General features: G+C 35.5%; 1 protein-coding gene and 1 long non-coding RNA gene across 3 annotated transcripts in view; one reads left to right on the top strand and one right to left on the bottom strand.

Annotated features, from left to right (window-relative positions):
- The window catches only part of LOC145997220 (uncharacterized), a 136649-nt gene that overhangs the window by 85656 nt on the left and 25039 nt on the right, over positions 1-25954 (bottom strand). The window lies entirely within an intron of this gene.
- Positions 21851-24253, top strand: LOC145996912 (uncharacterized). The gene is made up of 3 exons (XR_014442827.1): positions 21851-21916; positions 22421-22547; positions 24161-24253. It is a non-coding gene; the product is annotated as an uncharacterized LOC145996912 (long non-coding RNA).

Here is a 25954-nt window from a genome sequence, read left to right on the forward strand (position 1 = left end):
AATATTACATGTAGACATGTACAAAACAGAAACACACATATATGTAAATAATATATTATATACCCTCACACATGGTGTGTGAATGGATCCTACGTTGCTACAAAGCGAAGGGCTGAAGATCGAGCAGCATGGAGGTTGCAATGAATGAATGATTAATTTGACTTGCATTATTTTACTTCGCTTTTTTTGCCACTTTTGGCTAATTTGCAAAGTTGGGAATGAGGGATGATATGATGAATTTGATAAATGGACACTCAGAAACGTCCATGCCCAGGCCAGGATTCGAACCCGGGACCCCTTACGTCGTAGCGCGATGTGCTAACCACTCCGACACAGGGGCCGGCGCAATGAATGAATGAATTGAACGAATACGATATATGTGTGTGTGTGTGTTATATATGTATATCAGGTGCGTCCGGAAGGGGCAGGGGATCCACGCCCCCCCTGGAAAATGAATGTCTACCTAAAAATTATATATTTACACATAATTTCATTTCAGTCACAGTAATATATGTTAATTATTATAAATTCGTTGAAGAAACATGATAACTTCAGACCGATTTTTTTTTTTTGAGGGGGCATCACTATTTTGCAGGAAAATATGCGTCCTTTGCACCCTCTGGAACAAAATACCTTGCTTGCCCCTCCCTGGAGAAAATCATGCGGACGTCCATGATATAAACACAGTCAAAAAAGTTTTGCATCAGGACGGAAAATGACAAAACATATATGAAGCACAAGGTTTATTGACAATGACAGTGGGAATACAAAAGAAAAGATGAAGAACAAGACATGTTGAATGAAAAGGGAACAAAAAACGTACAATTTTCTCAGAAATGTGTTTAAAAAGAAAATTGCACAATTCATGATAGAGGCGAAAAAACAAAGAACTATCACAAGAAGACTGTTTGTCATAGCGGATCCACCAGAAACATTGTCTACCACCTGGTGTGTCCTCTCCTGGCTGCAAGAAGGTCTTGAACACGCTGTGGCATACTGAGGATGAGACGATCAAGGTGATCTTGCGGTAAGCGATCCCATTCGTCCTGTGCCGCAAGAAGAAATTCACGAAGATTGGTGGGAGCCACAGGATGGTTTGCAATGGCATTTTTTAGCATTGCGCATGCATGTTCGATGCAATTCATCTTGCGACTTCGTGCTGGCCAGAGCATGGGACGGATATTCATGCACCATCTGTGCGCGGTGTGAACAGGCATTGTCATCCACCAAGACAAATTCGTCACCAATTTACTGATGAAATGGTTCCACAGTCGTCTGAAGAATGTCCCTGATATAACAAACAGCTGTCTGTGTCCCTCTAATTGGAATTAGGGGCGTTCGACGTCCGAGCATGATCCCTGCTCACACCATGATTCCTCCTCCTTGGTATGGATGGACCCCCTGGACTTTTAGTTTCTTAGATATTAAACGAGACGACAAAAGTTTATGAAGAGAGAAGTAACATGCATTTCCTGAATTAAGCCTACTTTTTATTTCCTCTTTAATATAATTTTCATTACTCCTAAGTATTTGAATTTGGAAACTGGTTCAAACGAGTTGTTATCAATAATTAGATTTTGATTATTACCTAACACTTGGTTTCGACCTGTAAGCATATATATAGTTTTCTCTTTGTTAACTTCCAAACCTATCTCTTTAGCAGTTTTGAAAAATATTTTAGCATTATTCTTAATTGTATTTATATCATCCCCTAATAAGTCTACACCATCTGCATATGCTAACAACTGAGTCACACCATTTAATTTTAGTCCTTCGTTAGTTTCTTTTACCTTCCTAACAGCATATTCTAAGGCAAAATTAAAGAGCAATGGAGATAATGCATCTCCTTGTTTTAACCCATCATGAATTGTAAATTTGTCAGACACATTAATACCCACACGAATTTTACTTTCTGTTTCACTGGTGCATACTTTTATCATACTAACCAGCTTCTTAGGTATTCCAAACTCTACTAATATATTATATAATTTATATCTTTTGACTGAATCATATGCTTTTTTGAAATCAATGAATAGCTGATGGACATTTTGATTATATTCCCACTTTTTCTCAAGTGTCTGCCTAATGTGAAAAATTTGATCTGTAGTTGATCTATTACGTTTAAATCCACATTGATAATCATCTACAATTTCATTAGCATATGGGATTAGTCTTATTAAAAGAATGTTAGATAATATTTTATATGTTGTTGAGAGTAGAGAAATTCCACGGTAAATATTGCAATTAATTTTATCACCTTTTTTAAACACAGGAACAATTATGGATTCTTTCCACTGTTGAGGGATTTCTTCTTTATTCCATATTAAACAAATTAATTTATGAATTTGATATATTAATGAATTTCCACCATACTTAATTAACTCAGCTGGTATTAAATCAATGACAGGTGCTTTGTTATTCTTTAACCTTTTAATAGCATCTTTAACTTCAGTCAAGTTAGGTTCTGGAACTAAAGGTTCTGCTGTGTGCACTTCATTTACTTCTGACTTATCTCCTACATAAACATTTAAAAGGTCATTAAAGTAGTTCTTCCATCTACTTAGACTATCACTTGGGTCAGCTAGAAAATCACCGTCTTTATCTTTTATCAAGTTTACTTTAGGTTGCCACCCCTTTCTAAATTCATTTACACCTTTATATAAATCTCTGATATTTTTGTTTTTGCTGTTTGTTTCAATTTCGTTAATTTTGCTTTTCAATTAATCTTTTTTTTTTACTTCTAAACTTGCGGTTAACATCTCGCTATGTTATATTATAATTGCTTAGATTTGTATCATCAGAGTTATTTAACCACCTAAGTCTAGCCTGATTTCTTATTTCTATTAGATTATGGCATTCATTATCAAACCATGGCTTACTTTTTCTTGGTTTATGGTATCCTATACTTTCTTTAGCTGCTGATTCTATTGCAATACGTATGTGCACCCAATTCTTCTTTACGTCTGTTTTATTTATATTTTCATCATCATTTAAATCCTGCAAAACATCAAATCTATTTGACAGTTTAATTTGATAATCTTTCTTAATTCTTTCATCAGCAAATTTTCCTCTATTAAATGTTATAACTTTTAGATTTTGTTGCTTATGATTTATCACTGCGAGTCTTTCTCTTAATTTAGCAATTACTAAATAATGGTCACTGGCACAGTCAGCACCTCTATGTGAACGAACATCGATTATACTAGAATGCCTTATCAATGAGAATATGATCTATTTGATTATGAGTTTTACCATCTGGAGAAGACCAGGTATATTTATGGATATCTTTATGTTTAAAAGTGGTACTTTTCACAATTAAATTCTTTGAGGTTGCAAAAGTAATCAATCTTATATCATTATCATTATTTAATTCATGAAGACTTTCTTTACCAATCGTAGGTATAAATGTCTCTTCTTTGCCAATCTGTGCATTACAGTCACCTAACAGAAATTTCATATCATACTGAGAAAATTTATCAAAGACCTGTTCTAACTCTGCATAAAAATCATCTTTAGTATTATCATCTTTATCTTCCGTTGGTGCATGTATGTTTATTAAAATAATTTTACACCACCCACCCCGTAAAACTGCATATGATATCCTATCATTAATAAATTCTACTGTTTTAAGAGCCGAAATAATTCTATTATTTATGAAAAAGCATGTTCCAAAATTATGATTTTCGGTACCACCATAGAAAAAAATATAATTTTTAGTTTTACAATTCCCTTCTTCTGGCCACCTAACTTTCTGGACAGCTACTACATCTAATTTATACTTAACTATCTCATTAACTGTACACTGAAATGCCCCAAGCCGGTAAAGGCTCAGAACATTCCAGGTGCCTAATTTAATATCCTTAATATCCTTATTCCTAATGTAGATCTTATCCTTAGTCCAGGGATCTCCCAAAGTAGTCCCCGCCCGGAGATCCGAATGGGGGACTATTTTACCTCCGGAATATTTTACCTTGGGAACATCCATGGCCTCATAATGCTGTTTCTTGACATGTCTTTTTACAGTGCAGAGTTGTCAGCTCTACGCCTAACCCCCAATATGAATGGAGGATCGCACCTGTCGTTGGTCAGCGGATCCCTCGGATCTAGCTGGGAGGATCACATTGTAGTCCACCATCCATACCCCACTTCTGCCGATTGTGGGACGCTCATAGAGCCATGACAGGACAGCTCTGTAAATTCCAACAGAGCAAAATGTTGACCATTTCACTCTGTTGGTTGACTAACTGCAGTGAACAAGTCACTGGGCGATGAGGTCGTCACATCCCTACGCCTATGAGGTCTATTGTTATCTAATTTGACAATGACATACCTTCATATAATGTGTAATTTTCAAGAAATTTTCAGTTACATTACAAGCTCTATATTGTATAATGTCTGGCATCTTTTCACAGGGTGTCTACCAAAATAACATATCAAAATTATTGACTTTTTCGTGACTTTGTTTCCTTTTTATTAACATTTATTTAATCAGCCCCTTACTAAGATATACAGTAGTTGGAAATTAAGAAAGTAGCTATTTTTATTCAATGAAATCTCCTTGCCTCAAGGGAAAACTGAAGCTGAACTTTGACAAAAGATTTAGACTTACTTTAATTATATTATTGTATGTAAAAACTAATGCTTTAGACTTCATCCTGGATGGGGAATGGCCACATTACTTTCTTTATACAAGAATGTAATTCTTAACCCGAGAATGCCCAATGTCACTTGTAGGTGACAGCTTTTTAATATTTTTTTTTATTGTATGCTGTGGCTGGGCATATATTTTTTCTATGTCAAACTGTTCATTCACTTTTATTTATTCATTTTATTTATTTATTTATTCATTCACATTTATTACACATTCAAACGTATTTAACAATGTTGTTATTTTATTGAAACAACTTTTTATTTCTTCATATTTTGCTGTTACCTACGGTAACACCGGTTACACCTCTGCTTTTATGTACATAAAATGAACTTCAAAACAAAACGCAGAAACATACGTATATTCAACTGTTTATTTAATATGTCGAAAAATCTGCACGAAAACAAATCACTGCGCAAGTAGTAACGCGAGACGGCTCCACCAATGAAAACGTGAGTATTTCGAGCAGCGTGTACCCCTTCGTTCAGCCCACTTCTCTGACGCTAGATCCACCAAGCTTTCTGAAACCTCGGAAAATATGCGAACTATAGGCTTCCCCGTAACTTTAACTAGCGACACTAGCGAAACTAGCTCCACTGCTCCCGTGCCAGGGTTTCAGATGGATTGGTGGACATATGCGCGGTCATGCTTCAGAGATATTGGGAGACAGAGTATAGCTAATTCTGAAATACCTGTTGTCTGTGTATCGGTTACCTTCCCCAGACAGAAAGGAGAAATGAAACAAGGTAATACAAATATTATCCGAAATAATTATTTGGTGCATATGAGGGATAGTTGTATATTTGGGGTCTCGAAAATCTTCTCTCTGAAAAATACACCACTATTCCAATAACTCACAATAAACATGTGGTCAGTTCTAGGCATATTGCAATATAAATATTTTTCATATCAATTACCAAAATCTACAAGAACGTCGGTAGAACACTTTGGAAATGATGGATTTGCTACGCTAGCTGGTAACTAGTAGGTGCAGCCTAATTTTTAAATACAATGGGTGCACTTGATTGATGTTTAAAGTTTGAAGTTAGATTGAAATTATTTTTAATTAGAATAGTATTATCAATTAAAAGATATACTCTAGAGCAGCATTACAAAGCGGCTACAGAATATTTATTATTATACTTAAAGCACATACATAATTTTGAAAAAGTAGATTTGTTAAACATACTGTTGTATTATCAGTTCTCTGTATGCCATAATAATTATGCTGGGGCCTCCCCGATGGCGCAGTAGTAGCGTCGTCCCCTTGTAATCTAGGGGTCCCGGGTTCGATACCTGGTGGAGGCACATAGTTGTTCGGATCCCACTTTAAAATGTAGGTCCAGTCCCAATTAGCCTTACTGTGCATAAAGTGGACTTAAAACACCAAATCAATCAATAATTATGGTCAACACACCTCATAGCTATGCATTGTAAATTACCAAATAGAAAAGAGACACGTGTATCCCTCCCCACACACACACAGAAAAATCAACAGGATAAGTATATTCTATTTCCAGGGTGGCATTTGAAGGGGTTTAAGGGCGAATGCCCACCTCTCTGTGTACTGTATTCCCCTTTTGTTTGATATTTTTGGCACTTAGTAGGATGATACCTTTTTAAAGGCATTTATTTTCAGTCCGATGATGTGTTATGAGCATGCTTTCTCCAAGAAATGGAAGATATCTTCAAGTTTTGTTAACATACGTTACAAGTTTATTTTCAGCCGACCTCCGTTATTCCTGCATGATCGCACTGAAGACCAAGCGAAACACTTTGGTTCAGTGAGTGTCTTTAAAAGCTGCACCTTATGAAGCACATGCCATACTATAGAGCGGGACATTTACAACTCAAGGCTCACCTTTCGAACTCTATCCACTGCCTCCACCGGGCTTTTGCATTTGGGCAGGCAACCTTTCTCCAGGAACGCTTAATGGAGTTCCTATCAGGGGTATATAGACTAAACTTTGATCACAGACGTGACTTTCGTACATTCTATAACACAAAACTCTTTCTATTTCTGGTCAGCAACATTTGGCACAAACAATTCGAGTGCTCATGGTGGGCGTTTCAAGTGAAACTTCTGCAGTCTGGTTGCAATCAGTTCTTGATTCATGTCCCTCTGCACACTGGTTACCTAGCACGAAAGAAAATATATAGGTGCAATCTTTTCCGGACACCCTGTATATTATATATATGTATATATCTCCAATGATTCGAGAGAAGTTACTGGAATTTTCCCACCCCACCGAAATTTTCTTAAAATGCCGCCCTGCCTATCTAGTTGAAGGAAATGCATGTGCTGAATTATGATGACTTGTCTTTGAACACGCTGCTTGAGCGAAGTAGATGGCGGAAGAGAAGCCATTCACCACCACTTGGCCCATAAGGAATAAAGCTAAGGGCTGGGAGGAGGGGCTTAGTTAATATTCTGCGAAGTAATAGTAGCTAAGTAATTATAGCCTTTCGAAGTAAATATATATATAGTTCCTTCCTGGTGTATTTGCTTTATGTGACACGTTGATTGCTGCAGCACGGCCTAGATGAGCGTGGGAAATAAACATATTTCAGTTTCTTTCACTTGTTCATTTGTTTTGTTAGGAGGTTACTCGTTGACACATAAGAAGCAGAGCAGTTTTTGTAGAGAGAAAGGACAACCTCGGAAATAGCTTTACTCGTAGTGTTCATCCTTTACATAAGGTGGGAAGGAGGAGTTCATGATTCATGGATCAGTGGTGGGCGGAGGGGGCAAGGCACTTTCTGCCCCTCTCCCACAAAATTCATGTAGAGAGACAGATCATTATCATGTATATTTATATTTATAAAATATTGTTTTGCCTCCCAAAATTTATTTCAAGTTGCCACCTCTGCTTGCAGTCATGTAATTTTGCAAATATAAATAATGGATAACTTAGGGTGAATCGGGCTAAAATTCAAACAATGTAAATATTTTCTATAATTTCATTCAAATTTAAAATTATCGGGAATATGGTATTAAAGCTATCTTTTAACAATAATTTCCAGTAACTAATAATTTTTTAAGTTCGATTATATTTTTGCCCGTAGCATTTAGACTTCACTTCTGCATGACCCAATTCACCCTTAAGAGTTTGGGTGAATCGGGTCACATCTTAGGGTGAAACGGGTCAGTTACCTAACATTGAAATGAGCACTATCAGTCTTTAATTTCCAATACAAACGTCATATTTAGTGTAGTGTAGGACCTATCTCTTGCTCGCACATCTTCCACAAATAAGCTTTATTCTCCCTTGTGTAGTCAGTCACACACATCCTGTGATAACCACCTTTAAATTTTCTTGCCACTGTACCCAATCAACCATTTTTTTTTATTCAGAAACAGGGTCGTTGTGTTAGTACTTCACATTACAGAATCCACAAACAGTATTGTTTCTTTCATCACTGACGTTTTCCGATTCTGAACATGGTGACGATGAAGAGAGCGTGCGGACGACTTGACAAATTCGAACGCAACCTTTCTCACATCACTAGGGTCGAGGCAAAAACCACATGAATGTAATTTGTAACTGCGATACCAGTTAATCCTTCTGCTCCACGGTCTAAGTAGCTTACACCCTTTTTTCTCAGGGATTTGTCCTCGTCACTCTGTATTCATCTTTGGAGATACGGATAAGGATCACTAAACAGTTGATTCCTACCTTCCCTAAATGCCTTAATCGCTTTCTGCATGTCCTTCTCATTCCACGAAGTTGACTATTCTTTGTATATTTCCCCATCTATAGGAGACAAATTAATTTAGAAACCTCTTTCAGGGCAAGTGATCATATCATGTGTTGAACCTATTTACCATATTTTCGTGACCCCATTCCCTCAAAAGTGCAACATTCTTCTGTTCATCAGTTGGATACACTGTACCAACGACAAAGATTGCGGTAAATCTTATAATCTCTTCTAGGACAACTAAATACCATCTTATCACAAATGGTTTTTAAAATATAGCATGTAGCACAGTACTACTAATAAATTCACATAACCATTTTTAAATCACAGTTTTCCTCGTCTACTTACATTTAAGACGAGTATTTTCTGTAGTTTTTGGCAGCTCCAAATACACTACATCTTGGTAGCTTCCAGTTTCAACAGATACTACAAGTTCCAAACTTCACTGCCAGATCAATATTTTTATTTTTATTTTTATTTATATGTTGTTGTTTTTTTTTGTAGAGAGAGAGAATTTCAGAAGTGCCCATATTCACCCTAAGTTACCCTATAGGATACATCCGTTAATGAAAAAAAGATACAATTATTATACAATGCTGTGCATGCATTATGAAATTACAGCCGCTGTCACGTGCCAGTTCCTACGACACAATGAAAAATGCAAGGAAGAACTGTTTCCCGAGAGCAAAGATAGATGGCAGCACGCCATATAAAGAAGAGCAGAGTTCATTGTAGAAACTAGAAGCGGAGAAGAGCGTTATATATATTACAGTAAATGAAAAATATATAAAGGAAGAGTATAAAATTATAGAAGGAGTGAATAAAATTTTGTATGTAGCCAATTAAGATAATTAAGAAAATCCTCATATATGAAACAATTAGAAAAGTTAATAAGTGAGCAAATGAATTCAGAGATGTATCTTTCTCTTTTTTGATCCTCTGACGAGGAGAACATCGTCAGCTTTTGTATTTGTCCGTCCCTCGGTGGCGCTGTGTCAAATTAGACGCCCAGAAGCACTTACGGTTGCGCTTCTTATTAGACGCACTAAGCCATAGGCAGCGCTTGCTGTTAGACATCCTGGGCTATTCCCCTTTTTGGTCGTTACATAGGAGGTGGCGCTATTGTCAGTTTAGACGCACCTAATATTTCTATAAGTATAGCTTGTATTGTTTGCTAAAGAGACGGGGAAAGCAAGCGCATATATGTAATAAATAAGATTACGATTTAAAAGGGAAGAAATAAATTAGAAGAAGGAAAAGAAGAAGAAGCCTTTTCCCAAAATAGAAGGAAGAAAAGAAGAAGAAGCCTTTTCCCAAATCAAAGAGAAGAAAAAGAAGAAGTATTTTCCAAAAATAGAGAGAAGAAAAGAAGAAGAACCCTTTTCCCAAAATAGAAGGAAGAAAAGAAGAAGAAGCCTTTTCCCAAATCAAAGAGAAGAAAAAGAAGAAGTATTTTCCAAAAACAGAAAGAAGGAAAGAAGAAGAAGTCTTTTCCAAAATTGAAGGAAGGAAAGAAGAAGCCTTTTCCCAAAATCAAAGATAGGAAGGAAGAATAAGCCTTTTCCAGAAATTACGAGAAGAAAGAAGAAGAAGAATTCCTTTTTAAGAAGAATATAACCGACGTAAATTTGGAATCAGCATATATATATATATATATATTCAATGTATATACAAGCTTCGCTATATGTTTTCTCTGTATTGTATATAGTTTTCAGAATATAGATCCGCATTTAACTATATCCTCTTGGTTATAAAAACGCTTTCTTATTTGGAATTCTCGAATAAAGAACCTATCCCCTGAGATTAAGATATTTCTGTAGCCGTGGTAAATAACATTTTTGTACGTACCCCCAAAGGGCGTAGCACCGCCCATGTTGGAAGTATTAAATTTTGAAAGAGAGAATTTTAATTTGAGATCCTTCATTATTCACAATATTGGAAGTAAATGCTAATTAAATAAAATGAATTTTTAGTGTCTATTTTCCACATTTTAATGCCTCTTTTAGCCTGCCTATTCGGGCAGTTTTTATTGCCTAGAAATCTGATCTCTGGTTATTATGGATACAAAAAACGTAGCGAAATAATTATAATGACATGTTTTCTTCAGGTTTCTAGCCCCAAACCCTCCTCATCCAACACCCATGGCCAATTAGTATGTAGACATTTATCTCATGTATTTGAGTGCAGCAAATTTCATGCATGAAACTTTAAAGGTCGTTTTCTGGGTAAGACAAGGATGCGTGTTTTCCCCATTATGATTTATCATTCATCCTCATCGCTAAAATTAACTTTGAGAGGTAGAAATTCAGGGCACAGAGTTACAATTAGGTAGGAATTCATTGATTAAATTTTTTATTGTTGTTCTGAGAGAGTAAAGGAAAGCAGCCCCACTGTATTGCACACAGCCACGAAGGCATGTAAGGGGTGTGGAAAAACTGCTCCACACATTCTCGATCTCAATCAAAGCGGAAGTTGAGTGATCAGCACAAAGTTCAATCTTTGGTGAGCCCCAGAGCCAATTACATCATTCTTGTTACTATTGTTGCTGAAAGTTACAATAACTCCTTGACAATATTTACATAACTGTATTTTTATTTAGATTAGCTTCTCTTCCACTTTCCAATGAAAATTGTACATTTACAACTTTACTACAAAGAAATGGTAATGCTAACACACACACACACACACACACACACACACACACACACACACACACACACACACACACATATATATATATATATATATATATATATATATATATATAAATTCAGGCATAGTAACAAAACAACTTTCTCTGGATTTTTACTTTCTTTTTACTCATAATTTAAGAATTTGAAAATATATTTGCATTTTATTAGGTGAAACAGCGTGGCACTTGTTCATTTGCTATCTGTGTTGGAAACAATCTGTTGAATTTCTTATGTCTACTCAGGCCTGTAGCTAGAGGGGTAGGGCAGGGGGGCAACTGCCCTCCCTGAGAACCTGCTTTGCCCCCCTGTGAAAAATACAGACCACATTCCAACCTGGAATTCTCACTAATTTTTACAATTATTATTGATTTTGTGATTTATTATTGTGTGTTGTATTCCGTATAATGTCGTATCAGGATTGGGGGGGATTCCCTTCCAGATTCATTCAGACTTCGGGAAATGATTTCGCATTTTTCATTATCTAGAACAGTTGTGACATTTTGAGTAGTCTTGTATTAAAGGTGCCTAATGTGTTCGGATGTTTTTCTTGGATGTGTTGTTATGAACTTGGAGCTGCTTAAATTTTTGTTTCCCAAGTCTACCTTTTGGTAATAGTGATTCATGTGGTAGAGAGAGGAAGTGGATATTTGACTTTTGTTACTTAGCGTTGCTTTTCTGCCACTTCTATAAATAGCTAATCGCAACAGTGAGTGATGACGAGAAATTGATGAAGATACACTCACAAACAGTGCCACAACTACAGGGGGCAGGGGGGAATCGTCCCCCACCCCCCGACTTTAGACGGAAGTCCATTCTAGGGGAAGCCAACATTGAAGTAAAAATAACAAGGCTAGGAGAATCTAAGAATAGCAGGACAATTGGATACTCAAGATGGAATTAGTTTTCACGTGTTTCTTCCAGACGTCCAAGGACACTTGCAAGGGACCCAGAGGGGCAATTGCCTTCTCGATTTCAAATATTATACAAATAAAAATAAATTTCGTAAAATTTTCTTGCTCGCTTCGCTCGCAATTTTTTCGCACTTATAGTTCAAGTTCAGAGCCATATCTATAGGGCGGCGGGAGTAGGCCTTGGGAGCCAAACGATCTATATGACATAAAAAAAAGGTTAAAGAAAACCATGGCGCCCCGTAAAATTATTTGCGCCTTATAAATTCAATTTCTCTCTATGAAACGTAATATGAAATATTAATGATGACACTGTAATCCAAGAAGTAACTGATCGATCAAGAGATACCTATTTGTTTGTCGGGTGTCAAACACATGTATTTCAACAATAAAATAATACAATTTACACAATATTTTGCAAAATGGTTAACGTAACCAGGAGGCAAACATTGTCTGTCGTGATGCAAGAGTATCGCTTTGAAGGAAATAGAAACCGTGGTGGACTAAGGGACCCATGTTTTCGCAAGTACAAAAAAATGTAGTACAAAATTTTACACAATTCATCAAAGTGTAGATAATATGTAACCATTATTATTTAATTAATTCGATATTTCTTGCATAACAACACTATGGTGTTGTTGGATTCTCGTTAGATTCCTTTGTGCGTAAAGATCTTGCATACTAGAAACTAGAGGGGAACATTATGAAGCACGATTTATAAAGGACTCCCTTAATCAGTTCTGCAGAGAAGCCCAAAGCTGTTGGTACATGAATCGTCTATTAACATTATCGACCTGTAAATATCAAGTAGATACAGTTCCGATTAGAATATTTATGTTAAACTTTATCTTTATATTCTTTGGAAAGTTATTATCTAAATAGCCTATTGTTATTTGATGTTGCTCGAAGTTTTTTTGTTCGTTGGTGTTCCAAGATATCATCGCTTTTCTGTTACTTATCTCTTTTGGAGGAAGTGCATCTGTGTACCCAGCTATATATGCCAATGCGATACAATATATTAAAAATTTGCCCCCTCTAGGATTGACTTCGCCCCCCCCCCCCCACCTACAAAGAATTCCTGGCTATGGGCCTTGTCTACTTTTAATAGATCCTATGTAAAAAAGGGTGTGTTAATTCAGCCTTTACTGTAAGGGTCAACGATTTCTTGGCCCTGTAGCGCCCACTACAGGGAATCGAGCGGAACCGAAGATGAAGTTTCCGTTCCAGAAGTCTGCAGGTTATCTTAAAGGTTATTGCCCACTGAGGCGCCGGAAACGGGTCTGTTGCCGCGTTTCTCCGCGTTTCAGTAGGTTAAAGTAGGATCCGAACGGGTCTGTTGCCACGTGCCTCCTTCGGGTATCGAACCCGGGACCTTTTGATTTCAAGGCGACGACGTTGCCACTGCGCCATCGGGCGGGGATGTAATTTTGAGAAGGTCAAAGAAATATCTGATGGAGAAAGACCAAAGTGAATACATACAATTCAAATGTTATTATTATTATTATTGTCTCAGATATTTGACTGTGATAAATTGGCCATTTTAAAAATAATTTCCGTAGCATTTTCCATAAAAATCTCAAGGGGGAGGGTTTAAACCAGGTAAACCCCTTGCGTACGCCACTGTATGCATACATATGTATACATAGTCATACATGTCTAGCTAGGGGGGACACAGCCTACCCATGGAAATTGTATGTTCAACTAAAAAATATATATTTCACACATAATTTCATGTCAGTCACAATAATTTATGTTAATTGAAGTAACATGTTAATTTCATATTGAAGCAGTGCTTTTGAGGGGGAAATTATGCTATTATGGGGGAAATATGCCTCCTTTGCCCCCTGAAAAAAAATACCTCGGAAAAAAAACCTGCGGATGTCCATGCATATAATGATGCATGAATGTAGCTACTGTATTTAGTACAAATTTGCGACATGCGTCATCATCACATAAAAAAAATATTTCCTTGTATCTTTCCCTTCCATTAAAATTACGTACAACAAAGACACTAAAGTTAACTGATCTTAACTGGAACTCTGTAAGTATGATATATTTTATAATATAATTAAATATCCAGATAATGATTCCTGGTTGGGATTATTCCCGGTTGGAAATCCCCTCCCCCTTTTTTGCGCAGTCGCTGAGATAAACCTTATCTGATTGACTGTTCCATGTGTATTCTGTTGCGCGATGGAGAAGCACTCCCCTAGCGATATCATGTCGCCTGCGAACAGACCGAGCAACAACATTTTTACTGAATGTATTTATTTACAAAGAGACCTAAATATTCATGAAATAGGGCAAGTATATGCGACAAGTTGTAGGGCCAGACTGGAAACTAACTAACACGACTCGGGTGAAATTCGTTAGGCCCTATTCTTGCATTTTCAACATTTGAAATTTGATATATATGTGATATGGTTGTTGTCGATTTACGAATATGTTTATTTGATACTTGAGGTTGTAGGTAGTCAGTCAATTAGAACAAAAATCATTCTGGTATCCAGAACAATTGAAATGCAAATGTTGCGAGGCGAAATGATTGTACGGGTAAGGATATGGTGAGTAGGACTATATAAATAATAATTGGTTCCCATGATTTATTAATTGGGTAATGTAAATTGGGATTCATTAGTTTGCTTTCGTAATTAGGGTGTTTGGTCTGCTCTGGTTTCCAGAACAGTTCCGCCTCTAGCATTCCGTGTGGGATTGCAATTTTGCAATAGAATGGTAGAATTAGTTTTGAAAAGCCCTTGGTATTGTCTTACGCTTGTACATAATAAGGTTTGTACATTATAAATAGTATATAATTAGTGGAATATAATGAGAAACTGTTTAGTACGTTTTTACATGGTTATAATCTATGAAAATGCATGAAATACATGAAAATATGACAATGGGGAGCGAGAGGGATGGAAAACTTTACCAATGTCTTTAGCACCATTTGCAAGAATAATTCAGTCTGTAAATATTACGCCACCAGGAAGCTACATTGTGCAAACACACGGAGCTCGGCCGCATACTGATATGCCACTGGGCTGCTGACAATGAGTCACCAGTCGTTGAGAACCATGTCACGACGACAGATCTTTCCCATGTGTTGCATTACGTCATTCTCCCTTTCACATGTCTTTAAGGACGTGTAAGTCTTTGTGTACACAACATCTTGGTTTGGTCTTCAAGTCTCGTAGTAGGCTAGTTAACTCCCACGTTTGAACTAGCAGAATCTTATTATCCAAGCACCTTGGAACATGGAAATTGATACCTTGACACTTTAACTGGCACGTCTTCTACAGAATACATTTCAGGAAGGATTTTGACAGGTTGCAATCTTCATAAACAGTAGAGAGACGGGGCCATATTATTATTATTATTATTATTATTATTTGCGAATAGTCACTTTGTAACATATGTGTGTACAGTAACGGCGATTGGGTTCCAAAACAGGGACGGGGTGGGGGGAATTTAATTTTACTTGGCAGATAAGGTTTAGCATAGTATGGGGGAAATGCGGTAAAAGGTGGGGGACAACCGCCCCATAATCGCCGACACTGTGTGTGTACATTGGCGGAATTAGAGGGGGCGAAAATGGTACGTGCCACCGCCCTCTCTCCAAGCGATGACAAAGTATTATGGTAAGTGACGATATCGTTTTTTGCTGTTTTTTTTTCAAAAAACATAATATACTTTTCCAAACTGCCCAAAATTCAAGAAAAAAAGAAGCCCAGGAAGTTATATTTGGGACATCTTGATGGCAATTAGCTAATATTAGTGCTACGATAATAATGTTAATACACACCAGAAGCTAGTCATGGCCGGCGATACTTTTCTTGCCCGCCCGCCCCCTTTTTTCAGAGCTAAATGAAAGACCCATAAAAAACGAGTTTCTCATAATTTTTGCAGTAGTTTCCAGCACGGTAGATTTTTGCACGTAAAAAAATGTAACGAGAGTTCAAACAACCCTTAACATGCAGAAACATCGAACAAATAAATTAATAATAACATGGCTATATTTCTTAATTTTTATACTTACGCTAAAACATTGACCTTGATCCAAAAATGCAAGTATTTGTGAAAAAAAAACTTGCATTAAAATATCTATTTCACGCACAAACACTAGCTGGGATCGAGTCTACATTTTTCGTGGAATTTAGAATATAAGGACAAAGGTTATGTCTTTGAAACATGCACAAGGTATGCATATTTATATGGTTCTCTCCGTTTCTTTACTCGCTATACTCATCCTCATTGTCGCGATTGATCCACGTGTATACAAACGACGTTAAATAACCAAGAATCAATAAAAAGATCAGTCAATCAAATCCATCCTCTTTGTATAAGTGGTAGCAAGTTATAAAAGTAGTGCTTAAAACTTTTTCTTATTTTTCAACATTCAATTATTTTGTTTCGCCAGAAATTTCTGTAACGACTTCTAATTGAAATATTTTTACACGATTTCAATGTAGTGCTTTGTTAAGAAAATGATTCCAGTATTTTAAAGAAGGTCAAAACAATCCAAGAAGTCAGAAAAAATCAGATTAGTAGCTTATAGAACCACCGGTGCCCTCCTATAAACCATAAACATTTTTCTTTATTTGGCGCAGTTCTCGGACGAGTGCCAGAGTTGCCCATCCCTAGGACCGGCTATGCTCCGAGGATATAATTACTATAATTATAATACATTTGGAGTAATTTTTATTAGTTTATAATATTATTGTATAATAATAAACATAACCATGATAATAATAAATATTGTTGTAATTATTTCCACTATTCAAGTTTCATCCGTGGCATGGGCCCTTCTACAAAAATGTCTGGCGACACGCATGGAAGTGATGCAGTCCCGTCATCTCTACCCTCATACACCTTCTTTCATTTTTTATGAACTAACAGTGTAAAAATGTACTTTTTATGTTTGATCTGTCTTAATTGTTCAAAGTTTCGATCACGGTTGATAAAAATCATGACTTTAATTTTTTTAAATCGATTTCTTAAAATTTGTTTAAAAAACATGCTTAATAAAACATTAAAATGCTGACCAAGGCAAACTTTATTGTATAAAAATATATATACACTAAAAACGTAACGTTTCCACCCTCTAGCAGGGTCTTCTTCAGACAAAGGTTCACAATAAATTCACTATTTATCACAATTTGTTGTGAATCCTTGTCTGAAAAAGACCCTGTTAGAGGGTGGAAACGTTACGTTCTTAGTGTATATATATATTTATACAATAAATTTTGCCTGGGTCAGCATTTGAATGTTTTATCAACATGAAAACAAGGCTTAACAGTGTTAACATGCTTAAATATTGCTTATATTAGGCCTATGGTTTTTGGCACCATGTTTCTCATATAGAAAGGCTTTTCCTGTTAAACGGCCCTGTAAAATATTTGAACAGTTTGATTAAAGCAAATAAAAGATTATATGTAAATATACATTTTTCTGTTTCTGATACTGTACATGTGAACCTACTATGGAAATGTTTGTTGAGCGTGTTAATGAAACAAAATTATAATAATTTCAGTACCTTATCTTCCAGTGAAAATAAAACACTCTTGATGTACTTGTAACTAAAATATTTTTATCTGAATATTGGCTTTTTTTTAAATGATAGCTCCTATGTTTATTTACACCTTAATGATAATGACACACGGTATAACACGATTAGTATTTTGTATATTATTCTGCACACAATGCTTGCTTTTATATCTATAAAATATATTGAATTTTAAATCAAGATAAACTTAAGTGTGTTTACAGTTTACATATAACATTTCCTTTGGTATAAGCTTTACCCCATCAGTACATGTATTTTGTTTCCTTTACTTTCCATTCTTAGAGCCTAATAAACAACATTCAATGTTTACGAGATTAATGTGCTTTCACCAAAAGTGCTTCTGATATCTACATATTCTTTATGTACAGTATTCTATAATTTATATCTTTAAATCAGTGATTTTTATTTTAAAAAATCACCTGATTTAAATCAAACTACCTTGGTTTCGATACATAGGTACCGGGTGTCCGATAAGTCTTTGTATGAAAACAAAAATTAACTGTATCCGCTATATGCAACATAGACATGAAGAAATGGTACCAAAATGTTCGGAAACTATTCGTTTTTTTTTGTTTTTTTTCAGGTTTTTGTAACGTTGCAGTAGTGTAGCAGTGCCAGTGTCAGAAAACCGGAAATGTACACAAATCAGGAAAAAGCTGAGTGTGTCCTATGGTTTCACGAGAGAGGTCACAAAAAACAGTGCAGAGACAGTTTCAAACATCGTACGGAAAGGTGCCGCCCGATGGTTGGAGCATTAAGTCGTGGTATGACAAATTCAAGACCACAGGATCTGTTGATGACGCACCGAGAAGTGGCCGACCATCAACCTCAGACGAAAGGGTGGAAGATGTCAGAGTGACTTTTGTGCGCAGTCCGAAGAAATCCGTGCGTACGGCCTCATGTGAATTACAGATGCCAAAAAGTTCTGTTCATGATGTGTTACACAAACGTTTACTGTTTCGTGCATACAAAGTGCAAATCCTGCAGGCTTTGTTGCCCAATGACCAGTGACGGCGCCAGCCTGAAATAAGTGGGGGTGGGGCTAAAGATTTAGGAGTCAAATTCTCGGGGGGCTAACTTATACAAGCTAAAAGGTATTTACGTAAAACTTTTCTACGGTATATTTTTAACAGTGACGTATTTTACAGTTAGATTCAAAGATAAATCACTGCATTTTGTTCAATCACACACAACAGTACTTTTAGGCATGGATCTTTCATGTCAAGTAAAATGTAATAATTTTATTGTTGTCTCTTCCAAAGCCATTTTTGAGTGGAATAATATCACAGACTTACTAATTCCTATTCATATAAACAGTACAAAATACGTAATAAAAGCTACGGATAAATGTATAAATATAAACATAACACTATTTCTATGTAAAGAGTTTAAGTAGTTTTTTTGCTAAAATGAGAAAATAAACCACATCAAGAAATACGATAAGATACGTACATTTTCATGAGCAGCTACAACCTTGTTTAAATACAATGCAAAGCTCTATCTCAAAGAGACAATAGATAGAGCACTCAACCTCTCTTTACCAGTTCGATTACGAAGATAACACCTGATTTGCTGGAAAAAGCCGTTGATGGGGGTATGCACATTTCAATAACACAAAGCTTGTAAAGTTCGTAAAAGGTAGTTTTTAATGTTTCAACCATTGCAAGGAGGTGCTGAAGGGTCTATATTTTTAGTTCCTATCTACCTCATAGTGTGCCATAATTCCAAATTGTCCAAATCACAACAACAGGGAGCGGCAAAAGATTGTAACTTTTCGTGCTACAGAAAAGTGGTACTAACTTAATAAAGTAGGCATGAAATAAACAACACCACCCTTGAATAGAAAATGTGTTAATGATATTATATTTGTGCCGTCATGATGAAATATCTTACGTTTTCTTGTTCAACGACTGAAATTCAGAACTTAAGGCTAAAAATGGGGATAATACGAGAAATACCATCAACATAGGAGGTGCCACTCTCAAGGAACATACATATTTTCACTACAAATTCATCTCCATTAGGATACAAATATATTGACATAAAAGCACACTGTTAGAAGTTACCGTGAAATTTAATACATCCTACCGTAAAAATTTTACGGACTCGACCGTGGAATCGGAAATACTTCCATACCGTTTTAGACCAAGCCGCGCATGCGCATTTGTGTCGCTTGTCAACTTTCACAGGCCAACATGGCCGAAGCGTATGTTTTTGTTGCTGTGTTGTGCTTCTTTATCGATGGTTGTGCTTCGAATGCTTGCGTGGAAAGTAAATCTACATAACTCAAGGTACGTATAATGTTTTTATTTTTTAACATAATGGAATGAAAATTCATTGTAACACAGTTTATTAGTGCTATATTATTATTATTGTACTGCTGTACTATGCAACGAAGCCAAAACCACGTGCATTTATTCAATTTGCTTGTGTAGTGGAAGATATAAATTCATCGATGTCTTTATCACATGTACCACATTGCAAATACCGGTCACTTTCATTAGGTAGTATACAAACGATATATGAAGTGCGTGTCTGTTGTTTACAAGTAGTACTCAGAAATTTTTGAAAGCAGAAACTTGCAATAGCCGAGTTACGGATGGTAGAAATGTTTAGTAACAGTCTCTGAGGTACAATTTTTTCTTACTTGACAGGTTTTGATGTTTTATGTAACATAGAATGTGCTTCTAAGCGCGGAAAGCACGAACAACCGCGATATTTGATCCCAAACCACAGCTCACGTAAATTAAAAACCTCCTATCTCGGAGTACTTTCGCAACTTTTTATTGGTCAAAATTGGTGTATGCACATTCAAATAGCTTAAAATACGTGCAAATGATAACGTCACCAAACTTAGCACTACTAACAATAGTTACACTTCTATTTTGGTTTTGTGAGTTTTAAGTCCTTCGTGTTTGATTTACTTTATTTTATAATACATTTAAAATGTAAAATTAATATTTATTTTCAATTATTGACTTTTATTATTAATATTTTGGGTGCACTTGCACAAAGCCTTCCAGCTTCCCTGCTTCAGGCTAAGGAAACTAGGTGCTTTACTTCACCATAACTCATTTCCCTGAGCTAAAAACAGCAGAAAAGCTACGTAAACAACTTAATCTTTATAAAAAATGCAAAAACTTTCACTTGGTGGTACAGAAAGTCAAGGGTACCTAACTATTCATCTGGCATAACAGCCTAAAAGTACTGGCTGAAATTGTATGGATTTCATCAGTAGTGACTGAATGATACTGTTAATCCTGAACCTCCACACATAAATAATTCCAGGGAAGGGTTTAAAAGCTTTACGGGAAAAAATGACACGGTGTGCTTCAATTGTCCCCTTCCTTCACTTATCCTGTACACTGAAAAAAAAAATCATGGAAATTAGCCGAAATTTATCTGAAAGTCCCAAAATTATAGTAAAATTCAATATTGGGTTCTAGACCCCATCAGAGTAAAGATATTTTGATCTAGCTAAGGTTATCTGTTGAGAAGTATTTAATCCCATGGGAGATTTATAAATGAAGAACTGGTCTCCCAATATTGTTCATTTTATTCATAATTTTGTATTTAGGTAAGTAGAATTACATAATTTTGACAAAATGTCAAGTGAATGGTTAAAAATACAAATTTATGAGTAATTATAATAGTGTACATTTACACAAGTTGGAGGTGTTATATTTAACTTTGTATGTGAAAACAAAATTGAAACTTAGAAATTTTTATCTGCGGAACACTGAGGAATTTTCTAAAAAAATAAGATGGCAACATTGATTTTCACTAATATTAACTATTTGGATGTTCCATAACATATTGAGCATCCACTTAAAATCCTTCTGCTAGTTCTAAGCAAATAATGTGAAGTAAATGCAAAATTTTTGTAATAATTCAAAATTCCTTCGGTTTTGCGGCATTTTCCAAGAATGACACTTTTACATAAAAACTGAGTGGTACTGACATGAAAGATGTTAGTTCTTGGTGTTATTTTGTATTTCCCTTCAAGTTTAAACTGTTTATGACTGCAACAATTAGCATTCATGCATATTTAACTGTAATTAGGTATCTTATGACTGATTTAAAATTCTTTTTCTCGCAAGAATTGCAATTTTGGACAAAATTTGGATTTAAAGTTCTAGTAATCAAAACAATGACACAATATAAGTTTAATACAGTAGATTTAGGTAATTTATGGTTTGATTGTTATCATTAAGTTTAAACCTGTTCAAAATTGTTAATAATTTATGGTTTTCATGCTCAAAATTCATTTAATTACAGGTTTTTATGAGAAATTCTGATTTTAAGTCTGGAAAGTAAAAGATATGCCAAGAACTGTGCCAGCTGTGAAATTTCTGTGGGAGGTCCTAGAAACTGCATTGGAACCTCTTTTGGACAAGATCCACAAGTAAGTTGCTTTTCATGTTTTCAACTAGAACCTGAAGCAACAAAATACCCACCCCTCCTCCCATTAGAAATGGATCCAATAAGTTTTTATAAGAAATTTGAAATGTTACTCACTCAATGGTTGGAAGTTAGCTTGAAAGATAAATAAAATAAATCATGGTAAAGGTTATTGAAAGTTTTCAATCTTGTGTTCTGACAACTATTATTCAATCCCTTTACCTTTACTTCCCATGTGAATGGCTGTATGTGGAAAAAGTGGGTCATGGAATTGAACAATTACTTGAATTGATACTAACACACAGGGCCTACTTTTTTAAAAAATGCTGCCAATTTATCATATAAACTCCTGTAACTATTTAAGGTCAGAGTGGGCTTTCCTTAAAAGTGGGCCAATTGACATTCTTTGAAATAACCCTTACGTGTATTGAATGCAAGTTTTTTTTTTTGTTTGTTCATATATTTGATATTTTGAATGAGATTCTTAAATTTATTATTGTTATTACAGGATCGTCCCTAATAGAATGCATGGAAATTATGCTTTCAATTGAGCAAGGATTGATAGAATGCTTGGCTTCCTAAATGCTATATCAGTATCCATTTCAAGCATGCAACACATTGGAGTTTGGCAAAAGGTATGTTGTATCATGTGTGAATGGAACACTGCACAAACTTTCACATAATAATTAAAAAGCTCCAAATTTGTAGTTCAAATATTTTTAATTCTCCTGAAATATTCACATCAATTCAGTGCATAAAACAGGTGGTTGGGTCAGTGGCAATGTGGTTTTAGTGCTAGACCCATACTTTAATCACCAAACATTCAGAGTTTGAGTCTTCTTGTCAGTATGGATGTGGTTTGTTGTACAATGAGATGCATAAGAATTGCAAAGTAAATTGTCCATCGCCATGTTTATTGCCCTTGTTTTATGAAATGAGTGCTTAAAAAAATGAAACAAAATGTCAAACAAGCTGCTGAAAATTTCTACACCAGCACTTGCATACATAAAAGGTCAGTCCCTAAAAACACGAAAGAAGCAAGAGAAATATGAATGAAAATTGTTATGGACAATTTGCTGACCCAATACTTGTGCATCCCACTGTACCATTTATTATTTAATCATAATATTGGTCATTTCTCATCTTAGTATTGTCTCTTAGATCTAAAAGATGAATGGTTTAAACACTGAATGCAGTACTGGGTTTACCATATGATTTGGCACACACGGAACGGAAGTAAGGTAAAGCCCATCATGCACCATGACATGAAGGCACAGCGCAATGTGGAAGTTGGGTCCCACCAGTGCTGTGATACTATAATTTACCACAGCTATACACTAAATTTCATGAAACGTTAAGTGGAGACCATGTTTCCATTAAATATGGATTATGTTTCTATTAAATATATGGATGAAATCTGCAAACTTCTCTAAAAATGTGGAAAACGTGGTGGAATACTGATGATGATGATGATATATGTCATTTTACAAATAAAAACAAATATGGAATACATATTTTCATGATTGCATTTCAACATGCAGGCTACAGTACAGCATGTTATTGTATCTCCGTTTCTTGTTTCATTGCTTTTTTGAATTTTAGTTTTGTTTTCTGTTAACCACTTTAATAATACTCGTAATGACACTGAAAATGAAAACTTGCAAAAACGTACATAAGAAGTTCTCTTCTTGTTTTGAACTGACATAATGCAGACTTCAATTGTCTCATGGCAGTAAAGACACCCAACTAACTGGATTGTCATGGTTCACATAGGAGATGTACTGCGTAGAAATTTTTGCAAAGAAAATTCAGGCTTGACCAGGACACAAACCAAGTTCTTTGGCATACCATGTCATTGCTCTACAGACTGAAATAAACCAGGGCTGGCTTAGTAGCTAAGTTAGTATAGTTACTTTTTCAAATTAGTTTACTCTATGGGTAACTGGGAAGGGAGGGGGTGAGACAGCTGAAACATGGTACTGATCACATCATCTCCACTGTAGCCAGTAGATAATGTGGAACCATGTGCCTTCATGGAATGGTGACAATTTCTGCCACCTTTCCACATATGTATTTATTTTTTAAGGGAACTGTATCAGTGGGAAACTACTACTGAGCTTACGCACCACTGAACACCTTTGACAATGTTATTCTGTTACTTGAGAATTAATGAAATTTTAAATTTATGCTGCTGCAATAGCATTTGGTTTTGTATCAAATTCCTTAATGGTATATTTCTTCTTCCCAGGTGATTTAATCCAGCAGAAGGGTCCTAAGTTAAGAAGAAAAAAGCACAAGTGCAATGTAGTAATTATTTGACAAAATGCAAAGAAACAAGTGTAAAGTGAAAATAAGTAAAAAGTAAATTATAATTATGTACTTGGTTGATTTGAATAAATTATTTATATTATTTGAATTATTATATATCATTTGAAAATTCCATTTTTAAAACTGAAAAGTATTTGAGGATTGCACCAATATCAGGGATGGAAGATTGGTAGTAATGTCAGTAAAATCCAGTTTTTTTAAATCTTATTTTACTTATTTATTTATTAATTTTTTATGTTGAATTGATTCTCTTGGGCTATCGATCAAGTGGGTTCTGCAACTGTTTCTGAGCTTTTGAGAATAATGCCACTATCTTCAGGCTAGAATTACTTCTTTACCTTTACCCTGAAGATGAGAATAAAGTCAGATCTAGGAACTTCTCAGACTTTTGTAGAATTCATGTGGTCAAGGAGAGAGAATCTTTCCATCATTTGCCTACAGAAAAACTTCGGCTTATTATAGTATTGTGTGTGTTTATGAGTGCAATTTGTGATTTACTTGTTGCATTGTGAGGAACTTGAAGTGAAATTATTTTTTTTTCAGTTCAATTACAGATATTTTTGTAATATTTCCTAATTTAAGTAATAATAATTATTGTACTAACAAAGTAGTCTCATTATGGAAATGTATTTCCATAAATGCTAAAACATTGAAATTTTAAGGTTTGAGGGCTATGTTTTCCTTTCTGCTTTCTATTATGTTATACACAGGCATGGAAGTCCGCAGAATTTTTTCCAGGGAGGGGCAAGTAAGGTAATTTTTTCCAGGGGGGGCAAAGGACACATATTTTCCTCCAAAATAGTGATGCCCTCTCAAAAAACAATATTTCAGTCTGAAATTATCATGTTTCTTCAACGAATTTATAATAATTAACATAAATTACTGTGATTGAAATGAAATTATGTGTGAAATATATAATTTTTAGATATACACATTCATTTTCCAGGGAGGGGCCATGGCCCCCCTTGCCCCCCTTCTGGACGCCCATGTTCACAGGATTCCTGAATATCTGAAAACACTGAGAATTTGTTTTTTGCTTGGAAGGATTGTAAACATATTTCACCTTTTCCTCATAACTGTTTTTTCTTTGTGAATGTATCATATCCTTACAATGCATTCGCGCACACATACATATTGTAGTAAATGGAGAGGTATAGTTTCAAGTCCACTTTATGTTCAGATAGGCTAATTGGGGCTGGACCTACAGTTTTGAAGTGGAATCCAAACCATTGCATTATGCCTCCACCAGGGTATTGAACTCAGGACTCGATCACAAGGTAAGAATAATAGCATTGTGGCATCAGAGGGCCTGGAAGTATCTAATAAAATAATTAAAACATTGCCTTCAAGAACATGTTAATTTTGTCCAATGAAAATGTATGACATTGATGGTTATGGAGTTGGTGAAATGCTATTTTATTTATAAGTTGTAATTATTATTTTGGTATTTTTGTTTCTTTCTGCATATTGGGTTAAATGTGATAATGATTATAAATGACGGAATGGGTATAATAAATACAATGATACTCATGTATGAACTGGGTTTCATACCTGGCACCTGTAGCTTTATGGGACGTTAGCTCACCAGTCCACTACAGAAGCCAGAAGGGGACTCTAATACGTAATTCGTAGTTCAGTATTTCCCCCTAGTTAAACAGGAAATTTTTAATTTCTAACTACTGTCGACCTGTGCAAGGGTACGTAAATCAATTGT

The sequence above is a fragment of the Lepisma saccharinum genome, chromosome 13 (genome assembly GCF_977018435.1).
Source record: "Lepisma saccharinum chromosome 13, izLepSacc3.1, whole genome shotgun sequence".
NCBI classification, from domain to species: Eukaryota; Metazoa; Arthropoda; class Insecta; order Zygentoma; family Lepismatidae; genus Lepisma; species Lepisma saccharinum.